This window comes from Chelonia mydas, chromosome 9 (genome assembly GCF_015237465.2).
Source record: "Chelonia mydas isolate rCheMyd1 chromosome 9, rCheMyd1.pri.v2, whole genome shotgun sequence".
Classification (NCBI taxonomy): domain Eukaryota; kingdom Metazoa; phylum Chordata; order Testudines; family Cheloniidae; genus Chelonia; species Chelonia mydas.
The window spans coordinates 29,556,686-29,583,676 of record NC_057855.1 but is presented as its reverse complement, the minus strand read 5'-3'; the positions used below and the strand labels follow the sequence as shown (position 1 = coordinate 29,583,676).

The 26,991-nt window shown below is 39.1% G+C and overlaps 1 protein-coding gene across 1 annotated transcript in view; it reads right to left on the bottom strand.

The window, feature by feature from the left end:
- Positions 1–26,776, bottom strand: part of PLSCR5 (phospholipid scramblase family member 5) — a 58,591-nt gene extending 31,815 nt beyond the window's left edge. Inside the window, exons 1-2 of the mRNA XM_007055004.3 lie at positions 26,649–26,776; positions 24,716–24,826 (exon numbers count right to left, since the gene is read on the bottom strand). The gene's annotated coding sequence lies outside the window, so the exon portion shown is untranslated. The remainder of the gene's footprint in view (positions 1–24,715; positions 24,827–26,648) is intronic.
- Positions 26,777–26,991: the final 215 nt, after the last annotated feature.

Here is a 26,991-nt window from a genome sequence, read left to right as displayed (position 1 = left end):
AAACCAGTCGGAGAACACTTCAGCCTCCCTGATCACTCAATTACAGACCTAAAAGTCGCAATTCTTCAACAAAAAAACTTCAAAAATAGACTCCAGTGAGAAACTGCAGAACTGGAATTAATTTGCAAACTGGACATCATTAAATTAGGCTTGAATAAAGACTGAGAGTGGATGGGTCATTACACAAAGTAAAAACTATTTCCCCATGCTAATTTTCCCCCCTATTGTTACTCACACCTTCTTGTCAACTGTTTGAAATGGGCCATCCTGATTATCACTACAAAAGTTTTTTTTCTCCTGCTGATAATAGCCTACCTTAATTGATTAGTCTCATTACAGTTGGTATACCCCCATTTTTTCATGCTCTCTGTGTATATATATCTTCCTACTGTATTTTCCACTGCACGCATCCAATGAAGTGGGTTTTATCCCATGAAAGCTTATGCCCAAATAAATTTGTTAGTCTCTAAGGTGCCACAGGGACTCTTCGTTCTTTTTGCTGATACAGACTAACATGGCTAACACTCTGAAAAATGGCAAAATGGTAACTCTATTAGGACATCAAAATTAATTTCAGTTCCCCTGAGGTATCTTATTTTAATTAACAAATCCTTGATCCTGCTCTATTAATTAGCATATTTAAGGAATAATAAGTTTCAGATGAGCTTAATTCTAATAAAGCATTTCATCTCCTAATAATAAGTAATAATAATTAATAACAATAAAAGGAATTAAGGGTCTTAATACAATTTGTTTTCTACATTTAATAGCAATGTTTAGAAATTCCATCCAATGGTGAGCACAACTATTCTTTCTTTTTTAATGTTAAGACCTTTCATTTTTTGGTGCTTAATGCATTTGAAACATCTTTCTTATTGAATGGATCACTGTGTCATCCTGCAATAATTACTTATGCTTAGTATCAGTTCATTTTCTTCTTCATATTTTTCTACTACACCATCAATAACAAAAAGGAATAATATATGGGCTTTTAAAAATCCTTTCCCACTGCTGGTTTTCCAACAAATCTACTCAGCGGCTGTTATCTATTAACATTCCATAGGACTGAATGGAACGTTAGGCATGAAGCAGGTACACTGAGCAGCACAGCAGATGTGTTGTGGTGGCCTACACCTAGAACATTCAGTGGTCTCAGGTGACTCACATTTCCCTAGCCAAATCTCATGTTTATATGAATGTTTATATATGCACGGTAGCCCCTTAGTCCTCTTCAAAATAGATCCACACCTAGCTGACTCATTCTTTTTTACTTGGTTATTCAAACCTTTCACTTTATTCTCCGCTCTCTGTGAAGAGTAAAAGCAAGCATACAATCAGTGGTGGGCATATCAGACCCAACATGAGTTTGGGGCTCTTGGAGAACTAGGGAGAAAAACGTGTGAAAGGATTAATGGGAGCAACCCCACTGCACAGAATTAAGGCCATTAGACATAATGCTCAAGAATCCTGGGGTCCCAGCTTTTGCCTGTTTCTCTCTATGCTCAGGGCTGCTGCAACTTTAGAAAGTTTTTGATTTCCAAAAGCATGGTAGACTTCTGCGTTTCGATTGCTGTAAAGCATTTCCCGGCATCCCCAATATTTGAAGTCACAGCAGAAAAAAAATTAACAGCAGTCCCCCAAAGATTCTAAGGTTTCAGCTGAGCAAAGGAACGGGATAGAAAATCTTACTTGGCATACATGAAAGCACACCAATGCTCAGAATTTCAGAACTACAGGAACATTTTCTTACAAACCCAGCTTATTCCTTAGATTCCAGAGAGCTCCCTAAAATAGACTTGAACGAGACATTGCTGCTTTATGCGTACACAAAATTTCTGACGGGGATATATGAGACTGCTATATTTTAATTGCACATATCCCTCAAAAACAAAACCAAGAAACAACAGCCCACTGACTTCTTCAAGAGCTTACCAAGAATTCCTCAAAAAAACTAAAGAAGACTCATCTTTGCTCAAGCATAGAAAATGTCATCATTAAAGGAAATAGCCAGAGAAGTTATGAGCAACTGAAAAATAAGGTTTGAAATGGAAGTTGCATTTGAACTTTATCTATAGCTGTTGCCACAACCGTCATGATTAATACAGGCCCTTTCATCTTTTAAGCTATGCAGGATTCAGAGAAGGGAAAAGCTGCCCAGTGCACCACAATATGTGTAAAGTCAGTGAAATTATGGCAAAGTGAAACACTTCTATTCTTTCTCCAAGTGCCCTAGGGGTAATGAAGCACTACATACCAAACGCACGCCATGTGCAGTGCTGGAAAAGACATAGTAGTCACAAGAAAAGAGGACATAGCTGGAGGAATCAGCATGGCAACATATGATTTTCCTCTCCTCCTCCCCATCAGGCATTCTGAAATGGTGTTAGAAGAGCTTAACAGAGTCAGCTTTATATGTCACAGGTGACAATGTACAGACGAGGAACTTGGCCTGAAGACTCCTATTGCTCCCATCCTCAAGAAAATGCTGGACAAATGAGGGATCTGATGCATACCCTGCTTGTTCTGAGTAGGGCCCCATAGCCTGTTGGTTAGATCTGCTGCATGTCTGCCAGTGATCATGGCATGTGGGGAGGGAGGGACATTCTAATTATTTTATGTTCATGTATAATGTGCCTGACCATTAAAAGATGGTCCTGCTAATTTGCTGTGTTTCTACACTCTTGGGTTTGTTCTGGACATTGTGTTTCTTCACCACAGACACTCACTGGAATTCTACATTGCCTGGTAGAGTGCTGCCTTTCTTTCATGCAAAAGATGACTGATATTCCTTAAGGTGCTGCGAACTCCATGCTCCAGTAATCATAGACATTCTCTATTTGCAAAATTGGTTTAAGCTCTCAGCCATATTTACTTTACTTTTGCCACAGTTGTCAACATCCCTATGCTGCGACATGGGACATGGGCATGACTCATAGCAGTGTCCCTCCCATGTCTATATCTCCACAGGGCAGTCTGAGATCAGTTTTCTTAGATGCTATAGGACGCATTAAATGCACTTGTTCTTTGGAGTGCATTTTTAGCACACTTTTGTCTCCTGCACTTTAGAGGGGAAGAAAGGCTTTTGTCAGCAAAGCCTTAATAGCAAAGTTCTTTGGTAATCTCTGCTATTACCAAGAATTCATTGCTTTTGCTAAATGCTGTACAGTGCATTTGCTAGTTTACTTTGAAGTACTATCAAAAATAACAGAAAGTAAATTACAATTGTCACCGCAAATGAAGACAGTCCTTTTAGTGGGGCATCACTCTCGCTTTTTAATGATGTTTATTTACTTACTCACCACGGACCTGACTCTGTGAGATGCTGAGCCCTTCCCAGAAGGCAGTCAGCATCCTCAATGCCTACTGCATAGTTTTTAGTGGCCCCATTATATAACAGTGTTGACTGACATAGGAATTGAGGGTTCTCAGCTTCTCGCAGGATTGGGCTTTCATTTGCAAAATTCAAGAATCTGCAATGGGTCTCAACATCATTAGTGAAAATTACCAAGGCTTTGCCGTAGTAAGGATTGGCACAGCTGAGAACCGTTCCTCCTCCGAATAATTAGAATATTTTCTGAAAGTGATTCATTTATGGATGATTCAATAATAGACTAAATAGCATCCTAACGATCTTGTGCTTTGCATAAGGGACCTTTATCAGCTTTCATACTTACTGTAGGTCTGGTAAAAGTGAATAAATCTGAATTCCAGATTTGTCCAATATAGGAATGTAAAGTTAAAAAAACAGATTTTTTGTAACTAGAAGCACATACCATTTTCATGTGGTAATTATGCTAATTTAGCTTTTAAAGCTTTCTGTTCTAAGGATTAGCATATTTGAAATTCAAAGGGGCGGGGGGTGGGGGGGTGGGAGAATTAGATACCATAAAGGAAAAGAAGAAAATACATTTGATGGAATCAAGTGGCAAAACCCGATAGAATATTAGTGTTCTCTTTTTCAAATATTGGGCAAAATTCTGCTCTCAGTTACCTCAGTACAATCGTAGTTAATCCTTGTGGATGAGAGTTGAATGTAGCCTCTTATTTTTTTATACAACGAATTATACATTTTATAGACTTCAACATTTGGTTAATGGTTACTAAATCTGGCATTTATAGAGACATTAGGGAAGCTTGTATTTATTTGCAATTTTATTTCTCTCACCGTGAAACGTGGAATCCATACAGCTGTACAATGAAGATGATTACAATTGCTAGAAATGAAGGCCTCCTGGGAAAAAAAATATCAATAGCACAGTTTAACTACATGAACCATAATTGCAGTATTAGCTCTGCTGTGCAGTACCACAGGAAAGCTAATGACATGATTCTGAAGAAGCTTTATAGATTATGGAAAACTAAATAACCTCTAGGGCTCCCATTGACCATACAATTCATTTTGCTTCTCTGCTGTTATGAGTATGAAAACTGCCTCCTTATTTTTCACAAACCTTGTGAATATGGTAACAGTCTTTTCATAGATTTTAATTATGTTAACTGCATATATGGCTTTGGATCAGTACTTGAAATAACAAATAGCCATTTGTTTAACCTTAGCGGTAGGAAATTTACCTGTAAATTGTGTTTTCAGTCCGAGTTTAACGAATTAATCCGCTGTGCCATGGGGGAAGGGGAGGGGGAGTGAGGCGGAATAATTGGTTCTAGTTATATTCTGAGATGCTGCAGGAAGATTAATATCACAAACTGTCAGTGGAGTGAACTTCCCGCCCTGACCCAGCCCGTAACAGAGAGTTCTAAATTTAGTTGCTGCAAAGTCAGTCTGCCTTCAGTTTAGCAGAAAGATTCCAGTTTAATAGCAGGTTTCAGAGTAGCAGCCGTGTTAGTCTGAATCCTCAGAAAGAAAAGGAGTACTTGTGGCACCTTAGAGACTAACCAATTTATTTGAGCATAAGCTTTCATGAGCTACAGCTCACTTCATCGGATGCATTCAGGGGAAAATGTAGCTCACGAAAGCTTATGCTCAAATAAATTTGTTAGTCTCTAAGGTGCCACAGTTACTCCTTTTCTTTTTAGTTTAATAGCAGAAGGTCAAATTAATTTTCACTGCACCTTGACAGAACACAACAGTTATTTGCAGTGAGTTAGTCTCACCCCATCTCACCCTAGCTGGGAAAGATTTAAATATGTAACTCTTCACTGTGGAAAGCCATATATTCATTCCATTTTGGTGATTTAGGGAGGAATTCTTGAAACATACTTATAGCCCAAGTAACCAGCCACATGCTGTTGGAGTTGAAGAACAAAAGCATCATCTATAACCTGCAGTAGCTGATGTGCATTTGCTACTGTCTTATATTCGTTGGGGAAAGAATGTATTTACAGATCTACGGGCCAGGCTTCCAGCCAAGACACATCACTCCCATGCTTCTGTGTAGTAGACTATGATGGAGCCAAGCTTTATGGCATGAAAGTGGCTATGGCATCACCCTACAAAGCCCGTCTGCATATTTGTTTAATTGCTGTATAGGTCTTCCATGGCCTCCATGATTTCAGCACTAAAATCCATTAGCAGCTGCTTTTTTATCTATCCAGTAACTTAATGTTGAGTGAATTGGTAAATTGTATAGGAACTAGATAAGCTGATATACATTTTGAATACACTTACCCCTTCAAATTTCAACATTTCTGAAGTGTAGGTAGAAGCTACCAGGGTGACAGATGTTCTCTTCCCAGTTCCATCACACAATATATAGAATTTCACACTGTTGTCCAGTGCAAAATTTTGCATATGGGTCTGTGGTGATCAGAGTTTGCTGCTTCCATCAAAAATTACAGTGTAATTTCAAGAGAAAACGGACTTCAGCAAGAGCACAGTTTGGATAACACTGAGTACTTTTGACAATCCCACTCTTTATTCTACTAGGCTGAGATTCACCAGTACATAGAAGACAAGTGCAAGGCTGGTATGAAGCATTATTTAAGTCTTATCTTGGTCCTCTGCACAGGGTTAATTTCATCTTTAGTGTTCAACTGTAGTCTTGGCTGGTATTTCTAAAACTTTTAAAAATACAAAGCCCGAGTAGTCCATATAAGACTGAGAAAAGACGGCTGTGAAGGGCTTTATGGCTTTCACATTCCTGTTCGTTATGGGTCTAGTTTGGAATATTAACAACCTGTTTGGATGATAATAATCCAATTTCTGTATTTATAGAAAGTGCTGCTCTTTGTACATTTCAAAATTATGATATCTCCACTGGTGCAATATTTGCTATTATTACCATGGAAATCTGGTCTTTATCAGAACTTTTTAATATTTGAAAGGAACTATAAGAAAGAGGAATGTCATGTAATCATGAATGTGCTACCAATTAAGAATATCTGCTCTTTATTCTTCATAAATTTGATCCCTAGAGTAGGCCAAAGGAAATTGAAATTTTATGCTGAGGTTATACAATCATTAACATAAATAGTTTTCAGGCTGCAACCTCTAACCTCCCATAATAGGGAGAGAGAGAGAGAGAGATATATTTCTCCCCCCCCCCCCCCCGCCCCCCACACACATGCATTTGGAAAATTTCTCACTCCACTTTCATGAGTGGAAGGGACACTACTCAGCTGGATTCCCCTCTGCCAGCTGTTAAACCCAGGCAGTGACAGCTCTGTAGCCATCAGTGCCTCTGCTGGGTCTCCACGGGGGACCTTGTTTCCTTGGTGTTTCTAGAGGGTGGAAGGAAGATGAGGCACCCTAAGTGGCATTCTACCTATCAAAGACAGTGCAATTCCCAATGGATAGCCACACCTAGGTTAGCACTATTTTAAGCAGCACTAACTTAGGCTCTCCACCCAGGTATTGTGCAGGTGTGTGGTGGTTGGTTCCTGTGCTCTGAGTAGGGACAGAAGGGCAGATTAGAGGGTGTGACCCACCCTGGTACCAAGGGGTCCTTTCCCCTGGGTTTTGGAGTGTGCACCCTGTAGCCCTCCCTTTGAGGGGAAGCTCTGAAGGATCCTCTCTGGGCCGGATCCTCAGTTGGTGTAAGCTGACAGAGCTCCATTTACTTCAATGGAGCTACAACAGTTTACACAAGTTGAGGATCTGGTTCAATGAGGCAAACCACACAGTGTTTCTGGTCTCCCCACTCTCAAAGCTCATAAGTGGATATAGTTTGGGCCCTACATTTTAAGCCTATTTCTGGATTGCTTTTCCAGTTCTTAGGGTCAATAATCTTGATTGTGTCTCCTTCATTGTTATCAAATGTACTTGTTATATATTTTTCAAAAAACACTCAATTTATCAGTATTTTAAAAATCACAGTATTTTGCAGATACTACCATCAACTGACTTGTTTAATCTTCCAGTATATAATAAACCTATGTTAATTCCATTTTTATCTAAACCATGAGATCATCAAAAAAACTGGTAGGTTACCAGGTGCAACAAAAGGCTCATAAGATAAGAGGCTGCAATCTGCAAACTGTATATGTTAATATGGCTTTATAACCTCAGCATAATAATAGTTCAGTTTCCTTTCCTGATACTTCAGTACTTGGAAAATTGGTTGAAACTATAGTAAAGAACAGAATTATCAAACTCAGAGATGAACATGATACATTGGGGAAGAGTCAACACCACTTTCGTAAAGGGAAATCGTGCCTCCCCAATCTATTAGAATTCTTTGAGGGGGTCAATAGACATGTGGGGACATGGGTGATCCAGTGGATATAGTGTGCTTGGACTTGCAGAAAGCCTTTGACATGGTTCCTCACCAAAGGATCTCGAGGAAACTAAGCAGTCATGGGATAAGAGGGAGGATCTCATGGATCACTAATTGGTTACAAGACAGAAAACAAAGGGTAGTAAATGGCTAATTTTCAGAATGGAGAGAGGTAAATAGCGGTGTCCCCCAAGAATCTGTACTGGGACATGTGCTGTACAACATATTCACAAATGATCTGGAAAAAGGAGCAAACATTATGGTGGCAAAATCTGCCAACAATATAAAATTACTCAAGATAGTTAAGTCCAAAGCAGACTGTGAGGAGTTACGAAGGGATCTCACAAAACTGGGTGACTGGGCAACAAATGGCAGATGAAATTCAACGTTGATAAATGCAAAGTAATGCACATTGGACAACATAATCCCAACTATACATACAAAATGATGGGATCTAAATTAGCTGTTACCACTCAAAAAAGAGATCTTGGAATCACCATGGATCATTCTCTGAAAACATCCACTCAACGTGCAGCAGCAGTCAAAAAACAAACAGGAATTATTAGGAAAAGAATAGATTGCAAGACAATAAATATCATAATATTACTATATAAACCCACAGTATACCCACACCTTGAACGCTGCATGCAGTTCTGGTTGCCTCATCTAAAAAAAAAATAGAATTGGAAAGGACACAGAGAAGGGCAACAAAAATGATTAAGGGTATAGAACAGCTTCCATATGAGGAGAGATTAAAACGACTGGGACTTTTCAGCTTGGAAAAGAGATGACTAAGGAAGGGATATGATAGAAATCAATAAAATCATGAATGGTGTAGAGAAAGTGAATAAGGCAGTATTATATACCCCTTCATATAATACAAGAACCAGGGGTACCCAATGAAGTTAATAGGCAGCAGGTTTAAAACAAACCAAAGGAAATATTTCTTCACACGACGCACAGTCAACCTGTGAACTTGTTGCAAGGGGATGTTTTGAAGGCCAAAACTATAATGGGGTTCAAAAAAGAATTAGATAAGTGCATGGAGGATAGGTCCATCAATGGTTATTACCCTCGATGGTCAAGAATGCAACCCCATGCTCTGGGCGTCTCTAACATCTGACTACCAGAAGCTGAAAGTGGACAACAAGGGATGGATCACTTGATAATTACCCTCTTCTATTCAGTCTCTCTGAAGCACCTGGCATTGGCCACTGTTGGAAGACAGGATACTAGGCTAGATGAACCATTAGTATGACCCAGGATGGCGGTTCATATATTCGTATCTGAAATTGGGATGTGGGGATGAGGATAAAAGAAGAATAAACTCTGCTTTAAAAATCAATATAAAAAGAAAGGAAATTTTCCACTAAAATAGTGTATAACTATTGCATAACTCTGTAGAAAGATAAATATTGTATCCTCACAAACCGAGCACACTGTGATTTATTAGCAAAATACATCCATTTCTGCCTTTTTAAAGGGTTATTTTGTTCAATAAAATACTAGTAGTTTTCATGATCTAAAACAGGAGTTCAGAGGAGAGTGCTCAATTGCTGATGTACACAAGAATGACCGAGACACAGAAAACTTACTGAAATAAGTCACAGAACTGAATATTGCAGCTAAATCTGGAGCTTTTTAAACTGGATACTTTTGACACATGCACATTGTTTTCTTTAAATTTCATGTTTTCTACTGTCAAATGCTGTTGTATTTGCATTTGTGTGGTAGGACATTGCCATCAAGTGGCCACTCAGTCAATTACAGATGCTCCAGTCCCTTTGGGATAGTTTGGGCTGGCATGCTTTCCTTGAGTACTGATTTCCTATATAAAAGGTAGTAGTCTGGCTGTTGTTTAAATGTATTTGCATATTTTTATTTACTAAAATCCTTCCACTGTTCTCAGCCACCTAAATGGGAAACCTGATCTGTTTGGACTTTACTCATAAAGTCTTTCTGGGGAAAAAAAGTGTGTGCTTAAATTAGCAGTGTTCTGATCCCAAGCAAGGATATCCTTTTTAATGAAGCAAAGCCCCATAGATTTTTCCTGTTCACTGTCTATGGTGAGAAACACTAAATGTACACCCAACTCAGCTCAAAGAAAATATCAGGCAATCATTCCTTTTTACTATTACTGTATATAACCCCTCATAAACCATAGGGGGCATTATGTTGCCATGGTTCTTTCTTCTAATCCATCTAATCCATTCCAAAGGAGAATACAGCCTTTTCATAGAATTTAACTCATTAAGATCTAAAAAATCCTATTCTTCAAATATAAACTCAAGAAATATATCCAGGAAGACATCCATTTTGTATATTATAGTTCTATTTATTGATCTTAGTTCTAATCCTGTTAAGGGCATCTAGAGTACAGGATTGGTAATCCTCATTATTTAACGTGTATACAAATAAAAATTAATAGATCCACTTCAGAATACATGGTGTATCTAAAGAATCCTATGCAGATAGCGTATGTGGTATACAGAATAGGAACATTGCATGGAAAGAGCCTATAAAGGTGTCATGCATAGTCAAGGTTGTGTCTCTTTCAAAATTGTTTTTAAGTGACAGACACTGGGAGTAAAATTTTATTGCTATCTATTTATTGGTAGTTTATTACAAAAATGGAAATAAGCCTATTTCCTCACTGTTAAGTTGGGAAGATGAATAATAAAAATTTTGGTTAAATACACTAGTGTCACAGAAACAAATAAACAAATGAATCCCTTGGGGAGGCCATCCATCCCAATGGGGTAGGGAGAGGGCAGGGCCGTACTGACCCACAGAACTCAAAGAGAGTCCCTGCAGCTCCTGAAAGAGCATAGCAGAGGGCACACTCCCTCTGCATGCTAGGGAGGTTGGAGAGGGATTCTTCAGTTTCTACAGTCTACCCAAAATACTTTGCTTTGCCACTGCATCTCAAGCAGTTCCACATGAAAGTGAGACAAATGTGTGTTGTATGTGAATAGAGCGGTGGATTGACACTATGGGTCTGATCCAAAGGCCACTGAAGACAGCATTGGTCACTCTGATGTCTTCAACAGGCTTTGGATCAGGTCCCATATGGGCAACCTGTACCACTTCTTTTACATCTGGGTAAGGAACAATAACGATATATTTGAAATTTGTGCTATACACTCTTCCTCTGTGGCAGGTTGCTGGCTATGATATGGAACCTAGTGAGCAGTGGGGTTAATTAAAGTTTGACAATCAAGTTAGACTCAAATTATAGTCTGGAAAATAGAAAAAATAGAAAAAAAATTGCAAAACAAAATATTCATTGCAAATTCTTCTCCTTGCTTTGGGCTAGTGCACAGATTTGAGAATTTCTTTCAGTTTTAATAATCTAGATAATAATTAGTAACATAGGCAAAGAATATCAAATATGATATTTTAACATCATAAAAAAGGAAATATTAATTGATCCTTTGAAGATCAGGACCCCTTGAAATAACAAAAACAAAACAAATCCTCATCCTGAGAAACTGACTTTCCACTGGGTTCAACGTATAGAAGAGGCTCAGGTCCAGTAGATTTCGCAGATGATTTATATCTTAATAGCTATTTATGAGAGTACCCCATCCCTCCAGAGAAAGTTTCACTATACCTCTTGCAAGCTCAACACCAGGTCCCTTGATCCCCAGGTTTTTTGCTGGTTTAGTGGGGGACTTGCAGAATCAAAACATAAGGCTCCATCCCAAGTGTTTAATGTCAGGATCCTACCTAAAATCCAAAGGCCTCATCGGTGTTCAAGTGGCACCTGTCTCAGGTAATTATGCAGTATTTCATTTACAATTAAATTAAAGCTACATTGTTACCACTAGAGGGAGCTCTTGTAGTATGATAATGAAATATTGCTTTATGTGTTTTTTACTATAACTTAGGATTTTCCTGATGGCTTAATGCAGGGGTTCTCAAACTGGGGGTTGAGACCCCTCAGGGGGTCGTAAGATTATTACATGGGGGGGGGGGGGCGCGAGCTTTCAGTCTCCACCCCAAATTCCGCTTTGCCTCCAGCATTTATAATGGTGTTAAATATATAAAAAAGTGTTTTTAATTTATAAGGGGGGGTCACACTCAGAGGCTTGCTATGTGAAAGGGGTCACCAGTGCAAAAGTTTGAGAACAACTGGCTCAGTGTATGGAAACCTTTGACACCTATCTGAATGGGGGGTACATAATAAGGAGCTCATTAAATTACATGACATGAGGCTAAAGTCACCATAAGTAGCTACCTAGGAGTTTTAGTCTGCACTAGGTCACTGTGTAACTTAGATTTGAGGGGTCAGATCTTCCAATCTGGATGAGCTGCACTGAGTGAGCGGATATCAACTTACTATACAGCATAAAGAGCTTGTGGCTTCAGTCCCACTGGAAATAAAAAGCCAAGAGTAAGCCATTTTACTAGGAACAGTCACACTTTCAAATGGTAAACTCAGCTCCCAAATGTACTGCATTTCTGTTGAATCAGCTTGAGGAAGAAGAGAAAGTCAAGGTGTTGTGATAATTGGGCCCACAAATTTACCCTAATTGTAAGCTCAACTGTAAAAAGCGAGTAAAAGTTCAGAAAAGGTTACAATAGCCTCTAATAACAAGTGTGGGTGGGAAAAGGTAAGAATGGGACACAGAAAAATGGAATTAGTCCAAACAAAAAGACCTATTGATATAACTCAAGGACTGTGTGAAGATTATGCTTGATAAACAAGAAAAGCATGGAATCAGAAATCAGTGTACCAAAATTGGTGTGACAAAAACTAGGCCTAACTGTAGAATTGCCAGATGTTGGTTTTCGACCAGAACACCCGGTCGAAAAGGGATTCTGGCAGCTCCGGTCATGACCAGCAATGCTGACTGGGCTGCTAAAAGTCCGGTTGACCGCAGCAGCTGGCTCCACACAGCTCCTGGAAGTGGATGGGATGTCCCTCCAGCTCCTATGTTGTATACTTTGCAACATTGATGTAAGCCTGTGACCAGAAAAGAGCAGTTAAAAGTAAATCCTTAAATAGCCCAATGCTGGTTTGAGTTTGCCAGGTCTTTGAACAGCTAATAAGACTGCATGCTGGGCCTGTGTTTCTCCAGCAGTAAGGCCGCAAGTGAGGTTGCAACATCAGAGATAGAAGCTGAATTTTCTTTGCTGTTCTTTTGTCTCCCCTTTTACCTGTGTTTGTTTTGTCTTGTCAGAAATGTGATCAGACTTTAACAAAAGATTTAGTCCATCTCAACTAGCTTCTTCTCTTTTCCTCACGAGAACAGTTATTACTATCTTTGATACCATCTAAATGAGTGTCAAACAAGGGGAGAAGGGGTTTCCTTCTAACAGCTCTCCAGCTAATGGGAAAGGGAACAATATATGTAGTTAAAATGCAAGCTTTACTGAATACCTTTAATACTTTAATTGTTTTTACATCTTTTCTGTATCTTTAATAAAATGTTAAAAGGATGCTTAACGGCACGTTTGCCATGATAATGAGCAGGCTGAGGCCTCTGTATAACAAACCCTGAACCTTGTTTAAAACTGTTTAATGTTAGACAGTGACTGCGTTATGTTAACATCTTTGACTCTTTGCCCATTTATTACACCTAAATTAATTTAACAGAGGTCTCCAACAAAATGTCCACTAGCCTAGGACAGGGGTTCTCAAACTTCATTGCACCGTGACTCCCTTCTGACAACAAAAATTACTACTGGACCCCAGAAGTGGGGACTGAAGCCTGAGCCCGCCCAAGCCCCGCCACCCGAGTGGGCGGGGCAGGGAGGGCAAAGTCAAAGCCCCAGTGCCCAGGCTGGGGGGCAAAAGGCAAAGTCCAAGGGATTCAGTCCCAGGCAGGGGGCCTGTAACCTTAGCCCCGCCACCCAGGGATAAAGCCCTCAGGCTTAGGCTTGGGCTTGGGCTTTGGCCCTGGGCTCCAGCAAGTCTAAGTCAGCCCTGGCAACCCCATTAAAATTGGTTCCGACCCTTATTTTGGGAAAAGCCTCATGCCCCCACCTTAGGGGTCAAACAGGCTTCAGCTACACGATTTTACAAATAAACAAAGTGACACATTGCACAATATTACTTTAGAATTAGAATTCAAGTGTCTGACATGACAGACTACAGTGTTCCCCCCTTAGCTACACTGCCTCTCAGGAAGAATCTACCAGTTCTGTATGGTTGCCTATGCTGGCTATAACCATTTACCACACTTCAGTCTCAGAGGTGGTAAAATAACCCAGAACTCCTGCTTCCCAGAATTTTATTTCTAACTAGTAAGCAGGTGCAAAATCCACTTGCAAGGTGTATCTCATAACCCCACCTAGTGGCTCTTCCTCATAAAAAAAAAAAAATTTATTCAAGTGGTAGAAGTATGTGCTGGGAGGGTAGGGAGTGAATTAAAATTTAGTGTTAAAACCCTGCTGATGACCCTGGGTAGGGTGACCAGAGAGCAAGTGTGAAAAATTGGGACGGGGGTGGGGGGCAATAGGAGCCTATATAAGAAAAAGATCCAAAAATTGGGACTGTCCCTATAAAATCAGGACATCTGGTCACCCTAACCCTGGGTGGGGATGGGGTGGGAAAGGAATTGTGCTTATAGTTGCATATGATAGAAATCATCTTCAAAAAAAGGTTTTATAGTGAAAAAACATATTATTATTGTGAGATGTGCAACAAAGCACAGGTGTTCCACAGTTCGGTAATTTGTTACACATTTCAACGGCTTGACAGACTTGTAGATTTCGAAATACGATAGCAAAGGTGAAATGGTGAGTATCTCCCCTAAGAGCAACTTGAGGCTTCAGCTCTCCTGGAAAAAATGGAGAATAGTGGTTATCTTTAGTAGGAGTACCCCCACTCATAAAGTAATGGCTGTCTTTACTGACCAAGTGAGTAGCTTCAATATCACTGTAAGTTATAGGAAATGGTGGCCATTTGAGAAAGGGAAAATAGTTGATTTAATGGAAAAGACAAGAAAAACTAATAATTAAGTAACTGCTTATTCATAATCTTATTTCTTCATATTTTGCATTTGTCAGTAGCAGACAATGTGGTTTGACTATATGAAAAGTTTATCTTTCAAATTAATCATATGTTAGCAAAAAGATTCCAAACATTCATTAATTTTAACTCAAACTAAATAACAGATTTAGTCAAAAATATACAGATAATGTAATCTTTACTCCTATGTTCCTACTCACCAGAGCAACACTCCCTCACAGCTACAGGGACTCCAAGAATAGGGCAGAAATTGCATTAGTAATATTGCTTGATCTATGTTCCTGTGCCAAAACCATACTTCATCTAGATCATATTTTGGATTATGTGCGCTGGACTGGAATTTCTAATGAAGAAGGCAGCTGCATCTTTCTTCTAGTCTCTAGTTCCTGCTCTTCACAATAAAACTCAGTCCTTAGGAAGAAAATGCATCTTATCTTAATGTGGGATCTCAGAAATCATTCATTAAAAAACACAATATGGCACTGAAAACAGTTCAGGAGACAGCCTGTGGCATAGAAAGCGTGCCAGCAGTGGTAGCATTCAGCAAAGTGCTAGTTATGTTCCACTAAGCCATAAGTGATTGAGCAAGTAGATAGTTCTGTGCTCTTGACACCTACAAAAACATTATCAAGAGAAAGAAAGAGAGATGGAGCCATCTAATTGTATAATATTGGACGAATACTTGCATAATTACAGAGCTACAGTGACAGCTGCTTACAATGTCCGCTATCATGCACTGCAGGTGGTAATTTATCCATGGGTTTCCCATTCACTTGAATGGGAAACAGTGGGGGGGGGTGGCCTCTTGGCATCCCACATAATCACATACATTTTAAGCAACTACCATTTCTTAGGTCCCTGTTTTAACAGTGGGGCTTGTTATTCTATACTGGACTTGTCTACTGCTGAGTGCCAATTTTAAGGACATACAGTAGTTATTATTAAAGATGTCACAGGGCAAGTTGTAGATGGCCCAGGAACTCAAGATAAGTTCTTAGGACTGGTTTTGGTGAACTGAATTTTGGAAAGTTTCCTTACGATGCAACCCCTCTGGTTGCACATCACATGACAAGTTGGAGGACAGCAATAGTAATGTCCTTTAAAATTTAAAGATCTGAAATACTGTTGAGTGTGTAAAACACCTGTTTGAGGCTGAAACAAAGTAAATAGAGATAACTGAATATAAAGGCAGAGACAAAAAGGGAAACTCTTTTTTTAATCTCCCTTATATCACTTCTAAAATGCAGGTTGCCAAGGAGGAAATGTGTCACAATATATCCTCTCTCCTCATGGGGTATACAAGTGAACCACAAGGACAGAAACAATTGGTCATTATGGCTTCAGAAATGACATCTCACATATGTTTTGTGGTGCCTTACAATATATTCTCTATCTCTTCAGTTACCATCCACACCTATGTTACTAAGCATTGAGTAACAGCCTTAACCTCAGGCTGTCCTTGAGTGTAACTGTGGGCTAGCCTCACCAACTGTGTCCTACTGTTGTCCATGGGGTCAAGCGCTTGTAGTTGCATTTGCTTTATTTGTATTTGCATTCACTGGTGAACATGTTCACACTTTCCTTAAGCTCTTGTAATGCCTTATTTAGTTATAATACTTACTGTACAGTAGAACCTCAGAGTTAGAACCCTTTGGGAATGGAGGTTGTTTGTAACTCTGAAATGTTCATAACTCTGAACAAAACGTTATGGTTGTTCTTTCAAAAGTTTACAACTGAACATTGATTTAATACAGCTTTGAAACTTACTATACAGAAAAAAATGTTGCTTTTAACCATCTTAATTTAAATGAAACAAGCACAGAAAGAGTTTCCGAACTTTGTCAAAAAATTTTTTAAAAACTTTCCCTTTATATTTTAGCAGTTTACATTTAACACAGTACTGTACTGTGTATGTGGGGTTTTGTTTTTTGTTTTGGTCTCTACTACTGCCTGATTGCATACTTCCAGTTCCAAATGAGATGTGTGGTTGACCAGTCAGTTCGTAACTCTGAGGTTCTACTGTATTATATCTGTGTGACTTTCTACTGGCTTTATAGTCAACATTTAACTGTGTTTGTGCATTCTGTGTACCATAAGAATTCTCAACAGAATCCAGCAGTAACAATGCCTATTACTCCTTATGCCATTGGAAAGTGTGGGAAGACGCACTTTGTCATTTTTGTAACTGGGTGACATTGTGAGGTGCTTCCCATGCTTGCAGTATTAACCTACATTACAGAAAGACAGAAAACTTCCATTTAAATTGTAGCAATCATAGGTATCATTCTCGCCACTGTATATTACATTAAGTTAATGAATTTTGGAAGATGCACTTGAACAGATCATCATGTTCAGCCCAATTTATTATAAATGGTATGCATCATTTACATTGGTTTCCAGTGTACTTTATGGGGGCAGGGGGAGGGGGAGAAATGTGGATCACTTCTGCAATCAGCTCAACATGTGTGTCCTGCATGCAAATGATCACTTCTGGGAAATAGACCAAAGATAAAACAAAACATGAGTCTGAGTACAACATAAAGGAAATGTGTCCTGGTCACAAAAAGGGTATATCGTTCAGATGAAAGCAGAGAATGTGAGGGAGCAACCATAAAATGTGGCTTGTATGGCATGACTGCACTTGAATTGCTTTCACTGTAGTCCACCCATCACCAACAGGCAGTCATGCGCACACTCAGACCACAGTCACACAGCCTGGAAAGGACACCACTTTTGAAGCTTTAGGCTTTTTTTTTCCTTCGGAGGCTTAACCTGACTTTTCTTTACTGACATTTATCATAAGCTCTATCTGATTGGAAGAAGGAGACCAAAGACAGCACTGCAGCAGAAGAAAAGCGAACAGATTTTCTTGTGTACCCTGCATGCACCCTTCACTTCATTTGGATACAAAGCAGCTTTCTCCCCACAGTCCTTCATGACAATTTGTGTATTACCTTTCCTTCCCTCTCCCAGTTTGCATTCCTCTCTCAACTTTCAGCACTAGGCGTCACATGCTACCATTCTTTTTGAATCAGAAAACACTTTCTAAGTGCTCTTATCATACAACACACCTGACACAGTCATTACCAGACACCACATCTGAGATCAGTAAGGCCACATCAGAAACAGGAATAAATCTCATCCGTTCCCTCTCCATCTGGTTTTTATCCTTGGACCCAGCAGCTGGGCCACCTGGAAGCTCCCTTTTTTTGGACTCTCCCTCAAGTGTCTTCTTTCTTTTACAGAGGTGGGAATGTAGTCAAGGTTCTGTAACTTGGCCAAAACCTACATTCGCTCATTAATTAAATACATTTTTTAACGTGCCCTTCAGTACTATAGTGTGGCTGACTGTTCCAGGAAGGGATCATTCATCAGATCTATTCCAGCAATTTAACAGCTCTGTGGGATTCTCAGTTCTATCTCACTGGTATGCCTTGGCCCATCTCACAACTGAGAGAACTGTTTAGTCTCTGTGCCCATTCACAACTTGGCTTTTTGGATGAGACTATCCATGACGTTGATGATTATAACTGGGGAGTTTAGGGTGTTGGCACCTTTCCGTTAATGAGCTGACATACTGACCATGACTACCAACTCATTTCATATAGACTGTTTCTGGGTATGGCTGGGACATTTATTTTAATTTTGTGACTAATTTACAAGAGTTAAAGAAATAATTGAGAAAAAAAGAAGCTTTTTCCATGTTTTCCTGTTACTTTACCTATTTATGGTGGTGATGTATCCATGTTGGTCCCAGGATATTAGAAGGACAAGGTGGGTGAGGCAATATCTTTCATTGGACCAACTTCCATTAGTGAAAGACACGAGCTTTTGAGCTACACCGAAAAGCTCTCACAGTAAAACTTGTCTCTTTTATCAACAAAAATTGGTTCAATTAAAGATATTACCTCACCCACCTTTTTTCTTTGTTACTTTACCTCAGTGGTTCTCAACCAGGGGTATGCGTACCCCTGGGGGTATACAGAGATCTTCCAGGTGATACATTAGCTCATCTAGCTATTTGCCTAGTTTTACAACAGGCTACATAAAAAGCTATAGTGAAATCACTACAAACTAAAATTGCATACAAACAATGACTTGTTCATACTGCTCTATATACTATATACTGAAATGTAAGTACAATATTTATATCCCAATTGATTTATTTTATAATTATATGGTGAAAATGAGAAAGTAAGCAATTTTTCAGTAATAGTGGGCTGTGACACTTTTGTATTTTTATGTCTGATTTTGTAAGCAAGTAGTTTTTCAGTGAGGTGAAACTTGGGGGTATGCAAGACAAATCAGAGTCCTGCAAAGGGTACAGCAGTCTGGAAAGGTTGAGAGCCACTGCTTTACCTGACAATTTGCACTGCACTTACCCTCTGCTGTCAGACCTGATCACATATGTGACCATATCTCTTTCTACTTGTTGGCCTCTACAGTTAGCTCAAGGGGCAGAGAACTGTGATTATATCCACACTGTAGATCACATACATATGTAGAGAATCACTGAAAATCATGAAGTCCTGTGTTGGTTAAAAAACTGACCTGGGTTAGAAGGCAATTGAAGTCAGCTATAAAAAATAAAATTATAATATATAATAAATGGAAGAAAGGTGAAATTGATTGTAATTTATGTAAATCTGCAGTTAGGAACTGTAGACAACTGGTAAGAAGGGCCACAAAGAGATATCTATGCCTAGGAAAGTTAACGACAATAAGAAGGGATTTTAGATACATTAGTAACAAAAAGAATCCTTACAATATTGGTCCATTATTAGATGGAAATGGTAGAATTTTCAATACTAATGCAGAAAAGCCAGAAATGTTCAAGAAATATTTCCGTTGTGTATTTGGGGGAGAAGACATAGTTTGCTCATATGGAAGAGGTGGCTGAGGATCATACTGGACCGTTAATGTTGATTTTCAATAATCCTGGAGCACTGGTGAAGTTCCAGAAGACTGGAAGAAAGCTCATGTTGTGCCAAAAAATGTTTTTTAAAAAAGGGTAAATGGAATGTTCAGGATAGGTCTATTAGCCCAACATCAGTCTTGGCAAGATAATAGAGTGCTGATAAAATATTTGATTAATAAAGAAATAAAGGATTGTAATTTAATTAATGCAAATCAACATCTGTTTATGGAAAATAGATCTGGTCAAAGTAAATTGATTTTTTTTCATGAGATTACAAATTTGGTTAATAAAGGTAATAATGTTGACGGAATCTATTTAGACTGGGGTAAGATGTTTGACTTGGTAATGCACTACATTTGGATTAAAAAATAAAATTAACATGGCACACATTAAATGGATTAAAAACTGGCTAACTGATCATTGTAATGTGATTGTAAATGGGGACTCATCATTGAGTGATTGTGTTTTCATTGGGGTCCCCCAGAAATCAATTCTTGGCCCTTTGATATTTCACATTTTTGTCAATGACCTGTAAAAAATAACATAAAATCATCATGTAAATCATCCGACAAAATTTGCAGAAGACACAAGAATTGGGGAAGTGGTAAATAATGAGGCGCACAGGTCACTGATTCAGAGCTATCTCGATTACTTGATAAACAGGGCACAGGCAAACAATATGTACTTTAACATGGCTCAGTGTAAATATATATATTTAGGAACAAAGAATGTAGCCCATGCTTACAGGATTGGAGGCTGTGATGGGTTATACAAACCCCACATTAGATAATAAGGGGTTAAGGTGATTCTCTGAGTTCAGCCAGCTCTACCCTACCACACCTGCAAGGCAGATACAGGCTGGAGGTGGGTCTTAAAAGGAGAGCAGAACAGCTCACTTGCAGGCAGACCAAAGAAGAGAACAGACTTTCAACCTTCAGCTCCTGACGAAAGGGCTGACTGAAGACAGGAGCTTCCCAGACAACCTCCCTGAGTGAAGAGAGGGCCAGATCCTGATACAATCTGAGCAGGAGTCATTCCCCTCTCTCTTTTACTAACTCAGGTTTTTTTGCGTTAGTTTCCTTTGGTTTTTGTTTATGGATTACCCTGGAAGGGGAGAGACTTTGAAGTAATCTGGCCAGAGGGCCAAGTCACAGGAGGAGGCAGGCTACTGCAGAAGTGGAACAGCCATTGTCAGCAAACCCCAGTAGAAAGAGAGCTACCACAGCATGCCAGACCACAAGGAGGTGCTGGCAGTAAGTCGACTCCTGCATAGGGACTCAACCCCAAGAGGCAGTGACTCTGAAAAAAATCTGGGGGTTATAGTGGATAATCGGCTGAACATAAGCTCTCAAAAGAAGTAATGCAATCCTGGGCTGCATCAACAGGGGAATCTTGAGTTGGAGAGAAGTCATTTTATCTCTGTATTTGGCAATGGTGTGACCACTGCTGAACTACTGTGTCCCGTTCTGGTGCCCACAATCCAAGTAGGATGTCAATTAACTGGAGTGGGGTCAGAGAAGAGCTGCAAGAATGGTTAAAAGATTAGAAAACATACCTTATAGTGATAGACTCAAATAGCTCAATCTATTTAGTTTAACAAAAGAAAGGCTAAGGGGTGAATTGGTTACCAGTCTAAGTATCTCCATGGGGAACAAATATTTAATAATGGGCTCTTCAATCTAGCAGAGAAAGGTGTAATATGATCCAATGGTTGGAAGTTGAAGCTAGACAAATTGACTGAAATTAGGCATAATTTTTTTTACAGTGAGGTTAATTAAGTATTGGAATAGCTTATCAAGGGTTGTTGGGGATTCTTCTTCAGTGTCAATTTTTAAATTAGATCGGATATTTTTCTAAAGGATTTGCTCTAGGAATTATTTTGGGGAAGTTCTAAGACCTGTATTTTACAGGAGGCCGGACTAGATTATCATAATGGTCCCTTCTGGCCTTGGAAGCTATGAAACCATGAATTATATGACCGCTACTTCTTCCTCAGTTAAAGGAATTCATTAAAAACTAGTGATGTAGTAGTCGAAAATGCCTTTAATTTTTCTATTTGGGAAGAAAAGTCACTTGCTTCTCTTGCGATTGGGCTCCCTCTCCTCTTACCTAGGTTGTTCCAAACTCCTGCAACCTTGAGGGAGGCCAGAATCCCCCCAGAAATCACTCTAATGCACAGACTTATTTCAACACCTTCATTAGTATGGATACCTGTTACCACTGAAAACAATGGGCAGGCAGATAACCATAACCCAAGATGCTTAACAGTGAAGTTCTAATTCCATCAGTAAGAATCTCAACTGCCTCTCCAGTTTTGGTTCTGCAGTCCCATATTATGGCGCCCTTTCTGCAATAGCTAATTCTTACATGCAGTGGAGGTGCATAGGTGGGGAATAGCCTGAGTGCATAGTCCCTGGATTCTCACTCTGTCGGGAGCTGCTGTGTATGTTCCAGCAGCAGCATGTGTGCCAGGCTGCGATCTTTCTCTGTAAGTGGCATTCCTAGTCTCCAACAAGAGAAGAGCAGGCATCTGGAAGTCAGTTGTGGGATTTCTTGCCTGCTGTCTGGCCAACCAGGGCTCTGAGGGGGAATGGAGAGGTCAGCTCCTCCCCTGTTGTGTCTGGCCTCTAACCAGCCAGGGCTCTGGAAAGGGGAGGGCTTTCACAGCTCTGCCACTGCTATGTGAAGTGAAGGGGTTCCACCCTACAAATATAGCTGCAAACATTAGAGGCGGGTACACTTTAAAAAGCAAACCATAAAAATAGTAAATTTAGAGAGCTTTTAGCAGAAAGACATTCTATCTTCCAATTAAATATTAATTTGTCACTATTACCATAATCATTAAGGGCCTATTCCAATTAATTCATTAGGAGTCCTTTCACAGGTTTCAATCACTTGGCTGAAGCCCTAATTTGACATATGGATGTTTGCAGATGTTTTGTGTGACCATACTGCAATGTTGTGTCTTGTTCACACCTTTGAAAGGCTGTAGTTATTTAAATACTGTAGCCATCAGTCAATACCAACATTCTTCCAACCTAGGATACAAAATCTGATAGTAGTTTTGTGATCATCTGGATTTTTTACTAAATCAAGATGCTTTCAAATTTCTCAAGGTTGGTTTTTGTTTTTTGGGAGAGAGGGAGCGAGAGAGAGACAAGGTGGGTGAGGAAATGTCTTTTATTGGACCAACTTCTCTTAGCAACCTGAAGAAGAGCTCTGTGTAAGCTCAAAAGCTTGTCTCTCTCACCAACAGAAGTTGGTCCAATAAAAGATATTACCTCACCCACCTTGTCTCTTTAATATCCTTAAATCTTTTCCACAGCTTGAGGAATTATTTAAAAATGAAAACAACCTTCTCCTCTTCATGCTTATTTTTAGTCTATTGTTTTGGTCAGCTCAGAAATCCCATTTTAACCTCTACTGTATGTGAATCAGTGCTTGAATTAAGGGAAAATGTCAGGGTCTTCTCTGACTTTTTTGCATTCCCTCCCCTTGCCATTTTAGCCGTTACCTCCCTACCCCTTTATATTTACCCACCTGGGCATTACGGTATAACTACGTACACCAACCCTTGAACCCACCCCATTTTGAGCATGCTGTACTCAGTATCTGTACTCAGAGCCTGCTGGACTCTGTCAAGTTACTCTTGATAAAAATTGGTAAAAATTTTCCCTCCAAAGAAGTATGATCACACATTGGTGACATCGTGGCAATGCATGAAAACACTGACTCAGGCTGCCAAAGACTCTGATATTACAAAGGTGACACAGTCTCCCAGAAGTGAGATTTCAGAGCACTCTTGGCTTCTGTTGATCAGTCATGGCCCATGGAATAGCTTCAATTTTTCACTTCATAAAAACTTATCTTCCACCCTGGTGCCTGCAGGGTTTGTGTCATGACTACAAGAGGGGAGTTGATTTGTTTAGAACAAAAGTGGGTGGAGGAGAGTAAGGAAAGAGATATTAAAAATAAGTGAAGTGCATGGAGTGAATAATTAAAACCACTTTTCCATCTTCTGGAGGAACAGAAACCACAAAGATGAAAGTGAGATTGCTTGTTTTATTAGTTGCCTAACCAATCAATACCATCTTGGAACAGCAACTGTATAAACACACATCTCTTCAGCAAATGCTTTGTAGAGCCACCTGCACCCTGATGTAAACTGAACCCCAGTGACTTTTCAAACATTCTCATGAGAAGTTTTCTTCTTTCTCAGAATACAATGGACTGTATTGCTCAGCAGATTACTGGAACATATGCAGCATTTTTTGGACAGGGGTTGCAGTTAAGGATTTTCAAGCAGTGGTTTATGTTTTTTTTGTTTTGTTTTAACCACTGCTTCATTTTTAACATCTTAAACCCCAATGCACATCTGTGTCAATGCTTCCACAGAATTTGTAAAAATCTTTGCGTACCTTACAGGTTAAGTCATATTGGGCTAGATTCTCAACTGGTGTGAATCAATGTAGCTGCTGCACTGAAGTCAATGGAAATATGCTGATTTACTCCTGCTGAGGTTTTGACCCATTGTGTCCTTAAGATTCAAAAATGTGTGTTTCTAGTGAACTTACTTATTATTCAGCTATCTGGTTAATTTATTTTTTATATTTGACAGTGTCATAGTACAGAATTGTCATTGAAGTAAGCAGGGGGTTACATGCACAATTCTCATTAACGGTAGTATTTTTCTTGGGATTTTGCAATGCCATTGCCTTCTAATCATTCGTAACTTTCATACTTATGCATGCACAAACCAGAAGGAATAGGACTGAAGGAGGGTAAAGGGAAATTACCATACTAAAAATACTGATCTTATCACAAAATTTTGTGTAGCCCAAGCAATGCCTACCACAGTATTTAACAACACTTCGTGCAAAACTGAAGGAAAGCATCATCTTACCTACTCTATCAACAGTTCCTAGCTTTGCAGTAAGGTTAAAGTCCTCCTAGATAAACTGATGCCAAAATAAAAGCCATATCTTAAAGAAACAGTTCACCTTTTTATTTAGGGACTTATTCAAAGTCCATTGAAATCAACAGGTGTCTTTCTGTTGACTTCAGTGGGCTTTGGAACAAATTCTTAATGCTCTTCTGTAAGAAAAACAATCAAAGAAAAACACACTTATGGGCAAAATTCTTCACCTTCTTAAATTCTGGTTCTCTGCTTCCCTTCATATATAGATTTCCCAGTGTCATCTGTGGTAATTCAGTGCACACAGGGAGAGCAGGATTCCTCATAAAAGACCATCATTCCTATGGGAAAGGAGATTTTTATATACCAATTGTCCTTTTCTTTTTGACTCAGTTGCCCACATATGTCATTTCAAGTACACAATTACTTGGGCTATTGTCTACCTGCACAAATAATGTCAAATTCCTCATTAGCACTTCTGCAAATGATCCAAATTTGCTAGAAATGCTGATCTTCAGTTGTTAAATGATTTTACAACATTTGTAGATGTGCTGCTATACTTAAGTTCTGGCATATTTGATATAACATAACGACATAATAACATGTGAGGGTCAGGACAACATGAGAATGAACTCTGAGGTAAATTTGAGATCACAGTGAGGGGCGAACTCAAAAGTTTAAGGTTAAGTGTAGTTTGGAACCAAAAATGTGGATGCTTATAGAAACCAATTAAATGTCTTGGTTCTGCAAAAATGGGCTGAAAGTACTGCACTGCCACTGTATCAGTGTTTTGACACTTCTTTTTCTAGTCAGGACCCAGAAGAAACAAGAAACTTCTCAAACTTCAGTAACGGATTTGGTTCAGGTTCAGTTTTGGCAAAAGCAATTTCTGGACTGCTTCATCCATCCCTGTTAGGAATTAGAAAAAGGTAGAATGTAATATTGGATCCCTTAAAACTCTATGCTCCGAGTCCCTCCACTGATATAAATCAGTGTAACTATTAGAGTTGGTTGAAACATTTTCAACTGATCATCTTTTCACTGAAAAATTTTCTTTTGCGAAAGCCAAAACATTTATCAGGAACATAAATTATGATGAAGTTTCCAGTGGTAACATTTCTGAGGTTCAAGGTGGACTCTCCAATCACCGACAGAGAGAGAAAAACAACAACCCATTTTAACATAATTCAGTTTCACAAAATGGTTCTGTTTTCATTCCAATGTGGACCAAAACCAAATTCTGAAACCTTCAAAGTTGTTGCAAAATTGAATTGTTTTTCTCCATCCATCTCTAGTAGCTACCTGAACTTTCATGGTGCTATGCTGAGTTAAGCCAGCTGGTGACCTGGGCCCACTTGTTATGCAGGAAAGCAATGTCTATTTTAGAAGGATTCAGGGATTTAATGATATTCAGTGGAATTCACTTTAGTGTACAAGTGGAATTTTAAGGCTCAAAGATTGGATATTAAAGTTTAGAACCATACTGTAAGCAATCTTTAATTACTGGGAAAGGGTGACAGGGGATGGATCACTTGATGATTACCTGTTCTGTTCCTTCCCTCTGAAGCAGCTGGCATTGGCCACTGTCAGAAGACAGGATACTGGGCTAGATGGACCTTTGGTCTGACTCAGTGTGGCTGTTCTTATGTTCTTATCTTCTTAATTAGGCACTGTAAAGGTCTAGTTAGCATAGGTTTTTAGTATTATCGTGTAAAGAATTCCCTACTTTCTATTATGGACATTTTTATGTAAGTTTGGGCCTTGAGAATGTGCAGCAATCTAAACAGTCCATTAAACCAAAGTGCACATCCACTGCATTTTAAAGATTTTTTTCATTTAAAAATATTTCTTCTGGAAAACACATAATATCTAGATTCCAGTTTATCCTAAACAATGTGGTCTGATAGCGTGGTAGGAAACCCAAGTATGATATAACACTAATTTCTCTGATAGAAAGACCAGAGGAGTAGCTCTGCACAAGTAAAAAACATATTCTGATGCCTGTATCCCAGAGTAAACTGAAAGATGGCAAAATCTTCACTCTCATAAGATCCTGACCTCTCCCTTACCTTGTAAGGACCTAAAAAGAAAAGAACCATTTGCAGAAAACCACACATTATGCATAAGGATCTAGAGAGCAGAAGTGTAACGGTCTCTCATTACCTGCTCCATTTTTCTTAAAAGCTGCTATACCTGTATTTACATGAGCACCTTGGTCATAATATGATCTTTTACTATGTATTAGAATGTTGAACATATTTAGCCAGCAAAGGAGTACTTATGTGGCTTCAATGAGATATGCTGCAATGCCATACACTACATCCTGAATGTGTCTTAAGTAGAGATGGGAACTGAAGAATTGAGAGTGCATCAGGATAATTGTGCTCATAATAAATGTCAAAGGAATTAATTAATTGCCATTTGCTTTTACAAGGTGCTGCCCCAGTTTCACTCTTAGCATTGTAAGAATGTGTGGTTCATTACTAACTGGTTAATGCAACCCTAA